Source organism: Peromyscus maniculatus, chromosome 9 (assembly GCF_049852395.1).
Source record: "Peromyscus maniculatus bairdii isolate BWxNUB_F1_BW_parent chromosome 9, HU_Pman_BW_mat_3.1, whole genome shotgun sequence".
NCBI classification, from domain to species: Eukaryota; Metazoa; Chordata; class Mammalia; order Rodentia; family Cricetidae; genus Peromyscus; species Peromyscus maniculatus.
Genome location: NC_134860.1, coordinates 7,915,278 through 7,928,096, shown reverse-complemented (window position 1 = coordinate 7,928,096; position 12,819 = coordinate 7,915,278). Strand labels below are relative to the sequence as shown.

Sequence of the window (12,819 nt, the reverse complement as noted above, 5' to 3'; positions counted from 1 at the left end):
CCACAGACTGGTATATCATCCTATTTTAGCCATGCATGGTCATAACACAGCCACTGAGAGTCATCATGACCGTGAGATCTCCAGCCGATTTCCATGTACCTGTTGATTATTACCACTCCTTCCTTTCAATCTCTGATGGAGCCATTTGCTCAAGAATGTTAGTAGATAGAATTAAGACTTTGATGGCTATTTTTAGTTGTGAACATGACATCTGGGAATAATATAACCCAAAAATAGAGGGAACACCTGTGGTCTATTTCTGCTTAAAGTAGGAAGAACTACTTTATTGTGGACCATTGAAGAATGAAGTCACACCATTAATTCAGATCTTTAATCTAGATGTAATTTGAACCATTCTTTTTGCTGGAAGCCTATAGAAGGACACGGAAGAAGGAGGCTTCTACTCTTTCTCTGCTTGCTCTCACCTTGTTAGCACATCCATTTCTTCACTGACATTAGAACCTATTACTTTTAGGTTACAGCATAATATCAGAGACAACTGAGACATCCAGTGTTTAGGACTGAGAAACTACTGGATTCTTGAACTTCCCATTCATTTCCAGCCATTGTCGGATTAGCTAAGGCACAGGCTGTAAGCCATTCTAACAAATCCCCTTTTAATATAAAGATTCATTTTTATAACTTCTGTTACTCTAGAGGCCTGATAATACACCAGGCACATAGAAAGGACATTCTAGAACAGTTTGGGTAATCATAACAGTCTCAGCTCACTTACAAATTCTCAGTAGTCACTTTCCCTTAACCTAAGCATTCCTCAGGTGCTTGCTCATTTCAGAGAACTCAACCTTCCTCCTCCACCTCATCCTAATCTAATTCCTTGGCATGCTTTATTTCTCATATTATTGAGTATGGATGTTATGGAGAGGAAGTGCCATTCTTGGGCAGTGCTTATAAAGTGAGTGTTCAACTCTCCATGGGTAAAATAGTGAAAAGATTCTAAGGAAACAGAAAAATTCCCAGCTTTAGAAGGAGGAGGTACTGAATGGCTTCACCTGTGTCACAGCAGAGACTCCTGGAGAAGAAATCTCAGCTTCTGGTCAGTTCAGGGAGAATTTATGAGCCAGGAGGCAAAGGCAGTTCCGTGTGACATCAGGAGTCCCTTCTCTGGCAATTCTATTGTATCCTGGAGAGCAGAGGTCTTGGAATCCCCTGTGATGTCAATAGTGTTGTATCAACACCAAGTGCCTTTAGGATGTTTGTTTAATGCCTATACAGTTTGCCTATAAACATGTTGTGAAGACTAAGTCATCTACTTGGGAGAGAGAATGGATTTTGTGGTGATACCAGAGCAAGGCAGAAGGAAACTGACCCTAGGTCTCACTGGTAAGAATGGAGAAATCAAAGGACCTGGCGAAGATACATTGAGTTCAAGGGAGCTTCACTTTGAGAAGCTCACATCTTGGACACTGTTTTCACTTTGGTGGAACTTTGGAATCCTTTATAAAGTTTATAAAGCCTTCCTGAAGTTGGCACTCCTCCCTGGAACTACTCAATGTATGCTCTGGTCCTCTGAGTAGCAATAGGCAGCCAGACATGAGAATCCCTGTGGTAAAGACAAGAAAAATGTCACTATAGATTTCTGGTGGCACAAGATAAGCGGCACAGACTCCTGGGATCTGCTTAGATCATCTATAGCTCCAAGTCCACTGAGGGTGCTCATGCAGCTCTGGATAACTCTCTTGAACAACCCTTCTTCTTCTTGCCTGAGGACAATGATAGGAAGTTTAATAATCACCAAGAGGTCCCAGTGTATAAGTGCCAGGCTGTGGCTTCCATGGCACTGAGGAATCCAGAGCATAGCCTGATTCCATATGATCCTTGTGGCCTGAGTTCATAGGTTCCTTTTCTCCTGGGGCCATGCCCTACCACAGTCTGAATTCTTTTCGGATGCTGAAAAAGGAGAATAAACAGGTGATGTCAGACTTGCAGAAAATGCCCATGGAGATCAGTGATGGTGTGAACAAGGTCAAACAGCTGATTGAGGAAAATGTATCCTACAGGTATATGCCTGATTTATCATGGGAGGGACTGATTCATCTTTCTCTTTCACCCAAAGTAAGGGCTCTGGTTCTTGCCTGTCTGCCTCTTAGCAAGCAGTCTGACATGTGGTCCTTGGCCTTGTACCACTTGGACTCAGTTTTGATAAGTGTTAAAAGATGCTGTGTCCCTCCGAGAGATGTCCTGTTATCCTTGGGATACCTTTGACAGAAAAAGGGTTTGCACCATGAAGGGAGTGTCAGGTATCCTAGTACCTCTGGAGCTCTGCCCAGGGCTTCACAGAGCTGGTTTCCATGGTAGCCATAGACAGAAGTGATTCTGGTTGGGGCTTTTTACCTCCTTTTGAGAGGGTTTTCCCTCTATCTGCTGCTGCTTTCCCAATATCATGAACAGTTAAGAACAGGTGTGGACTGCATGCTGTTCTCAGAGGCACTGGATCCCTTTTGGCATCAGGGTTTTCAGAAGTATTTTGAATCTTTCTGGAATTTGGTTACTTTCTGGATTTGACCTGTATCTAAGTGATGCCGACTTGGCTATTTGTGGGCTGTCTGTGAGTCTGGGACTTTTCAGCACTGGTGATACTTGAACGTAGGAAGGGCAAATGGAGGCTGGCTGGGACTCAACGTGTTTCGGTGGATTTTCATTTACCTTCATGGCCAGATCCTCCAAGATTGGACTCAGCTGAAGGAGAATGTACATGTGTTGAGACTCAAGAACAGACTGCTGTAGAAGGAGCAGATTGAACTGAAAGAGTCCTATGAGGAGTTGAAGAGGCTACTGATGGAGGCCCATGAGATGATCTGTGACCCTTCTGCTGAGCAGCAGCAGGTAGGCTGAGACAGAGATGGCAGGTGCCCACCTGTGCAACCATAAACAGAGAGACACTCATATACCATCCACACTCATTCAGACTCCCACCTACATACCCACCAAGTGTTGATTTCTGTGATCATTCCTGAGTCTTTCTGGAGAGTTAGCCTCTTGCAAGAATCTGGATAATTGGCAAGCAAACCCTCCTGCTCTGCTAGAACCTTCAGTACATTGAGAGAGCAGGGTAAGTCACATATCACACACCTACATGTCATTGTGATCAGAGGCTTTGCTGACATTGTGTTGCTGACTATATCATGTGCATGGCTGTGTCTCAGAACAGATTCCCTCTCATAGTTGTGCAGAGTGCTGGGTTCCTGAAAAGCAGTGCAGGTGATGTCACTGGCCTCCTTCTGACTGACATTGGCCTGAATTCATACCATATGCACTGTCATCTGTTGAAAACTTCCTGGGTATTGACCATGGGTCACATTCTTTCTTTTGGGTTATCAAGGTCAACTGTGGAGGAGCCAGGATGAGTTTAGTGAAGAGACTGTGACGGGTGAACTTGGAACCTGTGGGGTCAGAGGGTTTTGTGATGGATAAATTTCGTTCAAGGAAAAGTAAGTGCAGGTAGCAGTGCATTGCTGGCTCTAAGAGCCTTATAGACAGCATAGAGGACCCACGACCTTACCTTACATCAGAAAAGGTACAGCAATCTTCTCACTGACCATCTGACCATTCTAGGTTCAGCACATACTTGCGCGCGCGCGCGCGCGCGTGTGTGTGTGTGTGTGTGTGTGTGTGTGTGTGTGTGTGTGTTATGCTTTCTGTGCATGTCTGTGTGTATGTGTGTGTGTGAACTTCTCTGTGTGTGTGTTTGTGTGATTAATGTCTATTGCTTGCACAGTAGTGTTCCTTTCTGTGTGTATGTGATCATGTGTGGATGAATGTATATGTATGTGTGTGTGTCCAGGTTTTCTGTATATATAGGGATAAGTATTTGTGTGTGTTTGTGAGTATAAGTGCTAATGGGTCCAAGTGTGTGTTTTTACTGTGGATTTTAAACTCTCTTGGTTTTTTTTTTTTTTTGAGCACAGGATATGTATTTATTTCTTTTTTTATTTTTTATTTTTTCCTTTTATTTTACAATACCATTCAGTTCTACATATCAGCCACGGGTTCCCCTGTTCTCCCCCCTCCCACGCCCTTCCCTTCTCCCCAGCCCACCCAACATTCCCACCTCCTCCAGGGCAAAGCCTCCCCTGAGGACTGAGATCAACCTGGTAGACTCAGTCCAGGCAGGTCCAGTCCCCTCCTCCCAGACTGAGCCAAGTGTCCCTGAATAAGCCACAGGTTTCAAAAAGCCAACTCAGGCAATGAGCACAGGACTCGGTCCCACTGCCTAGATGCCTCCCAAACAGATCAAGCCAATCAACTGTCTCACCTATTCAGAGTGCCTGATCTAGCTGGGGGCCCCTCAGCCTTTGGTTCATAGTTCATGTGTTTCCATTTGCTTGGCTATTTTTTTTCAGTAATTGAGTAAAACCAAAATTTATTATAAGCCACAGTTGTCCTAGGTACCTCCATGCTAAATATAGCCTCCATGGTTCTATGGGTTGTGGTCTGATTGTTCTTTATTTTATATCTAGAATCCACTTATGAGTGAGTACATACCATAACTGTATTTCTGGGTTTGGGTTACCTCACTCAGGATGATTTTTTCTAGTTCCATCTATTTGCCTGCAAATTTCATCCTTTCATTGTTTTTTTTTTCTGCTGAGTAGTACTCCATTGTGTATATGTACCACATTTTTTTCATCTATTCCTCCGTTGACGGGCATCTAGGTTGTTTCCAGGTTCTGGCTATTACAAATAGTGGTGCTATGAACATAGCTGAGCATGTATCTTTATGGTATGAATCAGCATTCCTTGGGTATATGCCCAAGAGTGGGATGGCTGGGTCTTGAGGTAGTTCGCTTCCTAATTTTCTGAGAAACCGCCATCCTGATTTCCACAGTGGTTGTACAAGCTTACATTCCCACCAACAGTGGAGGAATGTTCCCTTTGCTCCAAATCCTCTCTGACATTGACTGTCATTGGTGTTTTTGATCATAGCCATTCTGACAGGTGTAAGGTGGTATCTCAGAGTCGTTTTGATTTGCATTTCTCTGATGATTAAGGATGTTGAACATTTCTATAAATATCTTTCAGCCATTTGTGATTCTTGTTTTGTGAATTCTCTGTTTAGCTCTTTAGCCCATTTTTTAATTGGACTGTTCAGTATTATGATGTCTAGTTTCTTGAATTCTTTATATACTGTGGAGATCATTCCTCTGTCAGATGTGGGGTTGGTGAAGATTTTTTCCCATTCTGTTGGCTGTCTTTTTGTCTTATTGACTGTGTCTTTTGCCCTGCAAAACCTTCTCAATTTTGAGAGGTCCCTTTTATTAATTGTTGTGCTCAGGTCTGTGCTGTTGGTGTTTTATTTAGGAAATGGTCTCCGGTGCCATTGCGTTCAAGAGTGCTTCCTACCTTCTTTTCTATTAAGTTTAGTGTAACTGGATTTATTTTCAGGTCTTTGATCCACTTGGACTTGAGTTTTGTGCATGGTGACAGATATGGTTCTATTTGTAATCTTTTACATATTGATATCCAGTTATGCCAGCACCATTTGTTGAAGATACTTCCTTTTTTCCATTGTATAGTTTTGGCCCCTTTGTCAAAAACCAGGTGTTCATATGTGCATGGATTAATGTTAGGGTCTTCAATTTGATTCCATTGGTACCATATTTATACCGATACCCAGCTGTTTTTATTACTATAGCTCTATAGTAGAGTTTGAGGTCAGGGGTGGTGATGCCTCCAAAGGTTTTTTTTATCATATTGGATTCTTTTAGCTATCCTGGGTCTTTTGTTTTTCCATATGAAGTGGAGTATTTTTCTTTCCAAGTCTGTGAAGAATTGTGTTGGGATTTTAATGGGGATTGCATTGAATCTGTAGATTGCTTTTGGTAAGATTGCCATTTTTACTATGTTAATCCTACCTATCCATGAGCATGGGAGATCCTTCCATTTTCTGATATCTTCTTCAATTTCTTTCTTTAGAGCTTTAAAGTTCTTATCAAAAAGGTCCTTCACTTGTTTAGTTAGTGTTATCCCAAGGTATTTTATATTATTCGTGGCTATTGTAAAGGGTGATGTTTCTCTGACTTCTTTCTCAGCATCTAAGGAGATGATCATGTAGTTTTTTCTTTCAGTTTGTTTATATGGTGTATTACATTGACTGATTTTCTTATGTTGAACCATCCTTGCATCCCTGGGATGAATCATACTTGGTCATGATGGATAATTGTTTTGATGTATTCTTGGATTCAGGTTACTAATATTTTGTTGAGTATTTTTGCATCAATGTTCATGAGGGAGATTGGTCTGTAGTTCTCTTTCTTTTTTGCATCTTTGTGTGGTTTGGGTATCAGGGTAATTGTAGCCTCATAAAAAGAGTTTGGTAGTGTTCCTTCTGTTTCTATTGTGTGGAACACTTTGAAGAGTATTGGTAATAGTTCTTCTTTGAAAGTCTGGCAGAATTCTGCACTGAAACCATCTGAACCTGAACTTTTTTTGGTTGGGAAACTTTTGATGACTGTTTCTATTTCTTTAGGGGTTATTGGTGTACTTAAATGGTTTATCTGCTCTTGATTTAATTTTGGTATGTGGTATTTATCCAGAAAATTGTCCATTTCTTCCTAGTTTTCCATTTTTTGTGGACTACATGTTTTTGAAGTATGATCTGATGATTCTCTGGACTTTCTCATTGTCTGTTGTTATGTCTCCCTTTTCATTTCTTATTTTGTTAATTTTGGTGCTCTCTCCTCGCCTTTTGGTTAATTTGGCTAGGGGTTTGCCTATCTTGTTGATTTTTTCAAAGAACCAACTCTGTGTTTCATGATTTTTTGTATTGTTCTCTTGTTTTCTATTTTGTTGATTTCAGCTCTCAATTTGATTATTTCCTGGCGTTTATTTATTCTGGGTGAGTTTGTTTCTTTTTGTTCTAGAGCTTTCAGTTGTGCTGTTAATTCATTGGTATGGGATTGCTCCATCTTCTTTATAGGTGCATTTAGAGCTATGAATTTTCCTCTTAGCACTGCTTTCATAGTGTCCCATAAGTTTGGGTATGTTGTACTTTCATTTTCATTGAATTCTAGGAAATCTTTAATTTCTTTCTTTATTTTTTCCTTGACCCATTGATGTTTCAGGTGGGCATTATTCAGTTTCCATGAGTTTGTGGGTTTTCTATAATTTTTGTTGTTGTTGAGGTCTACTTTAAGGCATGGTGGTCTGATAAGATACATGAGGTTATTCCAATTTTTTTGTATCTGTTGAGATTTGTTTTGTGTCCAAGCATGTGGTCAATTTTAAGAAGGTTCCATGGGGTGCTCAGAAGAAGGCATATTCTTTTGTGTTAGGATGGAATGGTTTGTAGATATCTATTAAATCCATTTGAGTCATAACATCTGTTAGGTCCTATATTTCTTTGTTAAGTTTCAGTCTGGTAGATCTGTCTTTTGGTGATAGTGGTGTGTTAAAATCTCCCACTACTAATGTGTGGGGTTTGATGTGCGTTTTAAACTTTAGTAGTGTTTCTTTTATGAATGTGGGTGCTTTTGTATTTGAGCATAAATGTTTAGATTCGAGACTTCATCTTGGTGGATTTTTCTCATGATAAATATGTAATGTCCATCCTGATCTCTTTGGATTGATTTTAGTTTGAAGTCTATTTTATTAGATATTAGGATAGCTACACCAGCTTGTTTCTTAGGTCCATTTTCTTGGAAAGCCTTTTCCCAGCCAGCCCTTTACTCACAGGTAGTATCTGTCTTTGAAGTTAAGGTATTTTTCTTGTATGCAGCAGATGGATAGGTCCTGTATTCTTATCCATTCTGTTAGCCTTTGTCTTTTTATAGGTGAGTTGAGACCATTGATATTGATGGATATTAATGACCAGTGATTGTTAATTCCTGTTAATTTTTGTGGTTGTGTTGTGTTGTCCTTCTGTGGTGTATGTTGTTGTGGGATTATCTCTTGCTTGATTTTTCATGGCTGTGTTTAGCTTCTTTGGGTTGGATTTTCCCTTCTAGTGTTTCTGAAGGACTGGGTTTGTGGACAGGTATTAATTAAATCTGGTTTTATCCTGGAATATTTTGTTTACTCAGCCTATGGCGATTGAGAGTTTTGCTGGGTATAATAGTCTGGGTTGGCATCCATGGTCTCTTAGTGTCTGCATAAGATTTGTCCATGAATTTCTAGCTTTCATTGTCTCTATTCTGAAGTCTGGTGTTGTTCTGATGGGTTTATCTTTATATGTTACTTGATCTTTTTCCTTTGTGGCTCTTAATATTTTTTCTTTGTTCTGTGTGTTTAGTGTTTTGATTATTATGTGGAGAGGGGACTTTTTTTTTTTTTGATCCAGCCTATTCGGTGTTCTGTAAGGTTCTTGTATCTTTATAGGTATTTCTTTCTTTAGGTTAGGAAAGTTTTCTTCTATGATTTTGTTGAATATATTTTCTTTGCCTTTGAGTTGGTATTCTTCTCCTTCTTCTATCCCTATTATTCTTAGGTTTGGTCTTTTCATGGTGTCCCAAATTTCCTGGACGTTTTTTGTTATGACTTTTTTGTCTTTAGTGTTTTCTTTGACTGACGAGTCTATTTTCTCTATCGTGTCTTCAGTGTCAGAGATTCTCTGTTCCATCTCTTGAAATTGGTTGGTTATACTTGTTTCTGTAGTTCCTGTTCATTTAGTCGGGATTTCTATTTCCAGCATTCCCTCACCGTGTGGTGTGTTTTCTTTATTGTCTCAAATTCTTTTTTCAGATCTTGGAATGTTTCTTTCATTTGTTTAATTGCTTTTTTTGGCTTTCTTTGATTTCTTCCCCTTTTTTGTTTGTTTTGTCTTCCATTTCTTTAAGGGAGTTTTTTTTATTTCCTCTTTAATGGAGTTTTTCATATCCTCTTTAAGGGAGGTTTTTATTTCCTCTTTAATGGAGTTTTTCATTTCCTCTTTAAGGAAATTTTTAATTTCCTCTTTAATGGAGTTTTTAATTTCCTCTTTAAGGGAAGTTTTTATTTCCTCTTTAATGGAGATTTTCATTTCCTCTTTAAGGGAATTTTTTTTATTTCCTCTTTAAGGGAATTTTTTATTTCTTCTTTAAGGGCGTCTATCATATTCTTATGGTCATATGTAGGATTGATTTCTTCTGTTTCTTCTGTCTTGTGTAGATGTAACCAATCGTCTTATTAAAATAAGAAACACAGAGCCAATGTAAAAGAAAGCCGAGAGGTCAGAGCTCAGAGATAAAATCTTACCTCCTGCAGTGCTCCTAACTTCCCCGAGAGAGGGAGGTACTTCCTGTGTCTCTGTTTAAATAATCTTTCTGTTCTGCCTTCTCATTGGTTGTAAACCCAACCACATGACTGCCTCATCACTGCCTGTAAGTACTGCCCTCCAGGTCTTAAAGGCGTATGTCTCCAATACTGGCTGTATCCCTGAACACACAGAAATCTACCTAGCTCTTCTAACCACCACGCTCTTACTATGGCTCTAATAGCTCTGACCCCAGGGCAACTTTATTTATTAACATAAAATTAAAATCGCATTTCAGTACAAATAAAATATCACCACAGTCTTGGTATGTTCAGGTCTTGCAGGTGTAGAATCATTAGGTTCTGATGTTGCCATATAGGTCTTTATGTTGTTGCCTGTATTTTTGCACTGGCGTCTACTCATTTCTTCCTCTGCTCGGTGCAGGTGGTGTCTGTGTCTGAGAGTGTCTCTCTTGTTCTAATTTTTAGTTTTGGTTTAGTAGGAGTTCTTGGTTAAATTGGTGCTATTGGGCTGTTTCTTCAGGAGCAGCTGATCTCAGTTGGTGAAGTATATATTTGTGATTCTGGTGATCTGGTTTGGTGGCTGGGCAGCGCCTTCTTCTGTGTTCCCAGGTCACATTTTGTTCATTCATCAACTCCTCAGCTGATCTTGTTTCTTCAAACTTCAAACTGTAGGGATCTGAATCCTCTCCCAGATGGATTTCAGCTGAGTGGGGTAGTCTCACCAACACCTCCAAGTTGTTGGGTTTTGCAGGATCAGCAGCTGGGCCCTGGGTTGTCCTCAGATGGAGTGTTCAGATTCATTCTGGTTCCATCCCACAGAAATAGCTTCTTCCCTGGGTGTTGGGGTTAGAGGCATCCCTGTTCCGAGCTCTTCATTAAAAGCTTGGTTTCACTAGCTCTTCAGCCTGTAATAGCTCTGTTTCTGTTCTTTATTGCGACTGGGTTTAGGGCGTCACCTGTTGGGCCTGCCTGCCTCCGCACCAGGCCTGCCTGCCTCTGCCAGGCCAGTCTATCTCTGGCAGCTGCTGCTGCAGGCCTACCTGCCTTTGCTTGTCGCCCTGCCATGCCTGTCTACCTATGTGGGCTGCTGCCTGGCCCCGTCAGGCCAGCATCTCTCTCTTTCCTCTCACTTCAGTTCAGGCCTGGCTGCAATAGAATCCTGAAGGCTCACACATTTTATCTTGCCTGTTGGAAACTCAGAAGTCTCTATCTCAGGTCTCCATCTTGCGCCCTTGTTGCAGATCCCGGAGGAAGGGGTGACCGGCAGGTCGGTGACTGAGCGGGAATAGGATTCTGTTTTTATTTCTACATATTTGTATGTTCACTTACTCATCTTTAATGATGATGTAACCAACTTTCCCCACACTTGGCATCCATCAAATATTGTATGCTGCTGCCCAACTTTCCACATGTCTGCCTAGCTCACTAGAACAAGGGGACAAAACCACTGTACTTCAATGGTTTTCAGGTATTTTTAGAGGCAAAAAATATTTATCTGCTCAGAAATCCTGGAAGCAAACCAAAGTAATGTGGTACATGAAGTTTAGGAGGAGGTCACTGTGGCAAATCAAGGTGTCTGAGAGGCAGGATAGGCTGGCGGAGGGTTTGTGTCTCTTCTCTGCTCTGACTGAATGGTGACTGCACACTCAATGGTCAGGTGGCTTGCTGTGTCTTCTCTGTATCCTGTTTTGTCCTCATCCACATTGCCTGATAACAAATGCTTTTCCCCTTTCCCTACCCTTGGCTCAGTTAACCTTGCCCTTGGAGCTTGGGCTGGATGTTAGTTCTTGAGAGATTCTGACTTGCAGTATGCTTCCAACTGCATCTCAGTCCAGCAGAAGTTGTCTAGCTATGCTGTGGTGTGAGAATGGGGCTGTCTCAGTGCACCCCACTTAGGCTCCTGAGGGTATAGGACTCGCCATGTACTGTGTCTGTAACATTCTGTAACTGCTTTTCTTCAAAGTTGATTCCTTTGAGTTAAAATCAGCCTCATGGAAGGTTTGGAGAAATGAGGACTCTCAGACATTGCTGGTAGTGTAAAATGGTACAGCACAGTGAGAAGCTACACACAAGTCTTCAGTGTTGAATTGCAATCCCCAGGTGACCCAGTGATTCTAGAACATGAAGTAGATGTCCACAGGTCCCAACATAGCTAGGGTACTTCAAGGTTTTATCAGCACTCCAGGGAGCAGCCTCCTGATGCCCATCATTCACTGAATGGAATAGTACACTGTGGTTGAGCTCTTCCATGGAATATTGTTCAGCATAAAGTAATACAAAAAATAATTTGTTACTGACTTAGTCAGCCAATTCCCTGGCACAAATATCTCACAGGAAGGAACTGATTCTTTTGGATCCTGGTTATGGAGATTTTCTAGTTTCTTTAGCTCTTTGCTTTGGGTCCTGATTGATGCAACATGTGGTAAAGGGTGCCCCTTTTGAAGGAAGTTGCTTACTTTGGGGGCAACTTGGAAACAGTGAAAAAGACCAGTGGGGTAGTCCACGACCATCCAGTAGTCCTTTGCTGGGGAACATTCCTATACTGCACATCCTGGGGAACTTCTTCAACAGAGTTAGTTAAGGAGCAAGGACCCCAGAGGGCCACCTGTCTCTGCATTAGTTGCAGGATAGACACTTCAGTGACTGAACTGCCTATCTCTCATGCCCTCTCTGTTCTTCTGTCATCCAACGGGTTTACCTTCTTTTCATTAGTATCCCTGGTGGTTGCTCCTTATGTTAGTATTAACTGTGAAGCTAAACGTGTTACTGCATTACAGTGTGTTTGTATGTGTGCACGCATGTACTTGTGTGTGTTCATGAATTTCTGTGTGTACATGTGAGTAAGCAAGCCTCCACTGAGAACACAATCTTCTAATGAACAGGAGCAAAAGAGCCTGGATGAAAGACTGAAGGACCTGCTGAAGCAGAAGGAGCTGGTCACCCAGCAAGAGGACTTGGCAAAAAAGCTGCAACATCACTTCAGTGTCTCTGAGATGAGGTGGGAGCCCAGGCAGGGAGGAGTGGTTAGAACCACTAGGTCAACTTGTCCCTGGATCTCTGTCCTTTTGGGATTCCCACCATGTGAATAGCTCCCAGCCACAACCAGGGAAAGACCACTTCAGGATATTATACTTGCCCGGTCAACAAGAACTTCTCCAGGAAACACTATGTTTGATCCTTAGTGTTTCTGGGGAGTATCTACCCCTTATTCCCATCTGAGCTCTCTGCCATCTTCTCAGTGTCACTTGTGTCTCACCATGAATATCCTATGGCAGTCCTCAGCCTAGTAGTAGGAAGGTTAGTTGTGCAGTACAGTGTGTATTCCTGCCACTTTATTTTCCTTCCAGAACATCACCTTTAGAGAGAAGCTCATAATTTTGCACAGATCTGCATGCAGCACACTCCTGAAGATTACAGGTTCTCTGCAATGTGAATCTGTTTCCTGTGAGAAGATTTTTCTGTTATAAGAAGTTTAGGAATTGAACTGTGGCACGTTTATATACTGAAGGAATAATCACATCCTTCACTGCTTTTACTTTTTAGGATCCCCTAGAGGGTTTACATTCACCTGGTACCTAATCAAGGCCATGCCTATCTGTCCTGAAC

At 41.4% G+C, this 12,819-nt stretch overlaps 1 protein-coding gene and 1 long non-coding RNA gene across 10 annotated transcripts in view; one reads left to right on the top strand and one right to left on the bottom strand.

Moving 5' to 3' along the window:
* Nucleotides 1-12,819, bottom strand: part of LOC143267245 (disks large homolog 5-like) — a 164,193-nt gene that overhangs the window by 18,324 nt on the left and 133,050 nt on the right. The window lies entirely within an intron of this gene.
* On the top strand, nucleotides 1,922-12,225 carry LOC143267254 (uncharacterized). Its single transcript, XR_013042204.1, has 3 exons — nucleotides 1,922-2,021; nucleotides 2,680-2,847; nucleotides 12,096-12,225. It is a non-coding gene; the product is annotated as an uncharacterized LOC143267254 (long non-coding RNA).